The following is a 4,904-nucleotide window of genomic DNA, read 5'->3' as shown; positions in this document are numbered from 1 at the left end:
TCAAAACCACAATGAGATATCATCTCACACCCACCAGAATGGCCATTATCAACAAAACAGAAAATGACAAGTGCTGGAGAGGATGCGGAGAAAGAGGCACACTTATCCACTGTTGGTGGGAATGTCAAAGGGTGCAACCACTGTGGAAGGCAGTTTGGCGGTTCCTCAAAAAGCTGAATATAGAATTGCCATACGACCCAGCAATACCATTGCTAGGTATCTACTCAAAGGACTTAAGGGCAAAGACACAAACGGACATTTGCACACCAATGTTTATAGCAGCGTTATTTACAATTGCAAAGAGATGGAAACAGCCAAAATGTCCATCAACAGAAGAATGGCTAAACAAACTGTGGTATATACATACGATGGAATATTATGCAGCTTTAAGACAAGATAAACTTATGAACCATGTAATAACATGGATGGACCTAGAGAATATTATGCTGAGTGAATCCAGCCAAAAACTAAAGGACAAATACTGTATGGTCCCACTGATGTGAACGGACATTCGAGAATAAACTTGAAATATGTCATTGGTAACAGAGTTCAGCAGGAGTTAGAAACAGGGTAAGACAATGGGTAATTGAAGCTGAAGGGATACAGACTGTGCAACAGGACTAGATACAAAAACTCAAAAATGGACAGCACAATAATACCTAATTGTAAAGTAATCATGTTAAAACACTGAATGAAGCTGCACCTGAGCTATAGGGTTTTTTTGTTTTTGTTTGCTTGTTTGTTTGTTGTTGTTGTTTTTTACTATTATTACTACTTTTATTTCTTTTCTTTATATTAACATTTTATATCTTTTTCTGTTGTGTTGCTAGTTCCTCTAAACCGATGCAAATGTACTAAGAAACGATGATCATGCATCTATGTGATGGATGTTAAGAATTACTGAGTGCATATGTAGAACGGTATGATTTCTAAATGTTGTGTTAATTTCTTTTTTTTTTTCTTTCCGTTAATAAAAAAATAAAAAAAAAAAAAATAAAAAAAACTAAAAAAAAAAAAAAAAAAGTCCTGTCACAGTTCTGTGCTTTTGTTTGCTCACCCCTATAAGTGTGGGTTGGACTAGATGGGAGGTTTTCAAGTTTTTTTTAACCCCAGAACCACAGTATGTGACGCAGATAAGAGAGAAATGCTCTGGTCAAAGGAGGGAGTGGGAAGGGAAGTGGAAGATACAACCTTCTTTCCACCCCACCCCCTCCTTCCCAATGGAAGAAATCAGAGCCAGCTATGTAATTTGTGAAACCAAGGACAAAAAGTAGGGCCCCTTGTTAAAAAAATATAAAGCTTTCTCCTTTAAGAAGATATTTTGACTCATAAAACGTAATAAGGGTAGTTGTGATATATGAGTAACAGCGTCAACTTACAAAGTGCAAAAAAATATTTTGATGACATAATTTTATACAATACACTGTATGATAATACTTTAATAATAAAGTACTAGGTTTTTATGGCTCACTCTTCAAATTCATTGATTAGGCCACCAGAATTTATATTTTTAGCCACTTCATTTTTAACCAATACAACTGAAAGCAACTTTAGTTGCTCTGGGCATATGCAAGATTGCAAACTAATTTTAATAATTTTTAATTTTGAGAAGATCTTTCAGCTGATGCAACTATTACTGGAGCTATTAAGAGTACTTTATAGGCTGTGAAAATATCGGGATAAATTTCTGATACATTATTTCAAAATACAAATTTTAGTACACCTAGAAGCTGATGATTCTTGCTGAACAATTTTTCTATATATATTTATTCTCTATGCAAATCCTTTTTGTGTAAATCTGACTTGAATTTAAAGTAAATGTATATTATGACATTTCAGTATTTCCTTTGACATTTTCTGTAATTTGTGGCGCTTGTACAAGATACTTAAAGTAGCTTCGTGATTTGTATATAGTTCAAAATACTTGTTATGCATTCTATTGCTATATCTTCTGCTACAAAGAAAATTTCATTAAAAAATTGTCTATCATTAATATTTGCTTCATCCAAAGCTTCATGTGAAAATAGTGTTATTTCCCACTGAATGTGACAATCCATAAATCTAGTTTCTAATTTTAAGCCTACCAACATTTTCTTTGCAATGTGGCAGTGGTTTTTAAAATTGGCTATTCCATAATTTATCGACAAAATTTACTGTTCGAACACAAGCAGCTCCTGTCCCGGTGTCACTGCTGCCACAGCTGTTGCTGCTGCTTCCATCACTACTGCCATCCTTTGCTCAGGTGCCGGTCCAGCGCTGCCACTGTCCCCTCTCTGTGGACCTGACTATCCCCAGCATGCTTTCGCAGGCAGGGCCAGTTGCGGTGCGCACCCGGTTTGCTGGGATTGGAGCCTGCGCGTGCGCATGTGCGGGCTGCTGCGGAACTGCAACCGTGCACGTGATGCCTCCCGGGCTATCTCCTCTGATCCTGCGCCTGCTTAGCATTTCATCGACTTCACTTACAAAACACAGGTTCAAAGATAAAAATTATTAAGAATGTCAAGTTGATGACTAAAGAGCATTAAACCAAACAAGGAGCTCTTCTTAGCATGGGGTCCCAGATGATTGTACAGTTTGCAAATATCTGTACAGTTTGCACCTTCCAGTGAAGATGCTCTGGAAGGAACCCCCAGGACTCTGGGAAACCGCTTGACCTGGTGACTTCACTCACCAGTTCTCTCTTCTCTTCATGAAAGTTCTGTCCTGATGCATTTGTTGGGGAACTCCAATGGAATGTCTGGGTAGATGAGGATAAGTCTACAAGGCTAAGAATGAACAGGAAAAGATGCAAAACAGAAGAATCTGACATTACAAAAATCAAGAGAAGAGACAATTTCAAGAGGGAGAAAATAATCAATGGATTCAAATGCTGCCAAGAGATCAGGTAATCAGGATGGGAAAACTTCCATTGATTTAGCAACATGGACGTCACAGGGGTGTTTAATGGAGAAATGCAGGCTGAAGACAAAAAAAAAAAAATAGATTGAGGAATGAACAGGGGTTGAAAAATAGACGTTTAGAACTCCCTTTGTGTCAAGGCCAGGGGAACAGTAGATAATTCCCTCTAAGATGACCCTCAGGAATTATTGTGTGCACTCGGGTTCATTCAACCAGGGGACATCTGATACTTTGTGGGTGTTACTTCTCTTTCCTCTTCATTCTTGCTTATCGTGGCTTTAATGACAATAATTACCATATATTGGGCACCTTCTATGTATCATAGTGGTGCTTAGTTCTTTATATACCTGTCTCTAATTCTCCCAACCACCCTGTATGCTGTGTATTATTATTCTCGTTTTCCAAATGAAGAAATATAGACTCAGAGAAGTTACGTGACATGGCAAGTTCACATGGCTATTACCAGAGCTGGCGTTCAAACTTGGTCACAAGTTCCTCTTCTTACACTGTCACAGTGCTTCATCCTGCTTTAAGCCACTGTTACAACTATTGAATTTTTTCTTTTTTCTGCTGCCTCAGCATCCATCTTACTTTGGCTACGCCACTTGCCCCAACACTGACCTTTTGCCTAGTTAATAACAGCTTTCCAGTTCTGGGGCATAAACTTCCCAAAAGCCCAAACCTGCATCTGCAGGTACCACCTGTATTACACACACAGCTCACCCCAAACCCACAGCTGACTGATCCCAAATGATAAGATAACTATTCCCACAGCCCTCGGACCCCCAATTCCTTCCCCTGGTGATGCACATTTTCTTTAAACTAACCAATCCTTGCCTCCTGCAGGAAATCTACTTCCCTCCACCCCAGACCACAATAAGGGTGCAATAAAGACATAAATGCAGATAGGTCCCTCTTGAGCCATCCACTTCTCAATCCGTCATGGAAACCTTCTCTCTCTAGGACCTGTGAGTAACAAACTATCTTTTCTCATGCATTATGGTCTCAATTTCCTATTGTTTCATACCTGACCTCCATCTGAACCCAAATTTAAAATCCAACTTAACTAACTGGAAACAGCCACCCTTGCCTTCCTGTGACATTTTTGAAGGAGTCCCCAGGGAATTGAATCGGTAGCCTATGATACTTTGTTGCCTCTTATTCATTAGTCCCAACACATTGTACTTTTTGGACATCTCTGATTGGATAAACCTTGCTCAATATATTCTGCTGCATATTTGTTGAATCTTTGATTGGACTTTGGAAACCATAAATTTCGCCACACGCAGTCAACACAAATTGATAATATGGGACATTTCCATCCAACTCATCAAAACTGACTGTGATTAGACAGACCCATCATAAATGCACCATCCTAATCTCTGGCCTCATCAATAGTCCTTCTTGATGAGTGATCAAACACCTCCCTACTCCAAGTCCCACATCTCTTGTCTGGATTATTGCAATCACCTCCTAACAGACCTCTTAGCTTCTCTTCTTGCTCCCAATCATGGCAGCCAGAATGATATTTTTTTCAATGTAAGTCAGATCAAGTTACTTCTCTTCTTAAAAGCCTCCGTTGACTCCCCATCTTATTGTGTAAAACTCCAACATTCTAACAATGACTAATAAAGTCCTCCTCACTCACATTTCTGCAGTCTCTTATCCCTCTCCCCTGGTCACTCTGCTGGAGCCATGCTAAACTACTTGTTGGTCTTCAATCCAGCCAGGTAAAGCCAGCTTCAAGAACAGTTATCAACCTTAGCCTGCACTGTGTTTACTTTTTTTTCACACTTTCCACATTTTTGGAATGTAACTGTAGAAGGGTAGGAATCTTAGTTCACTGATGTATCCCAAGTGCTTTGAATGAAATCTAGCACATGGTAGGTGCTTAATAAATAATTCTTTAAAAAATCCTTCAGCTTCATCACTGTTTTGCCTGACGTTTTTCAAAATCTTGTTCCCTTTTCCTTCTACCCTTTTTTTGTTTGCTTTGGGAGGTCGTT

The sequence above is a fragment of the Tamandua tetradactyla genome, chromosome 5, assembly GCF_023851605.1.
Source record: "Tamandua tetradactyla isolate mTamTet1 chromosome 5, mTamTet1.pri, whole genome shotgun sequence".
In the NCBI taxonomy this organism is placed as follows: Eukaryota; Metazoa; Chordata; class Mammalia; order Pilosa; family Myrmecophagidae; genus Tamandua; species Tamandua tetradactyla.
Note: the sequence above shows the minus strand (reverse complement) of the source record.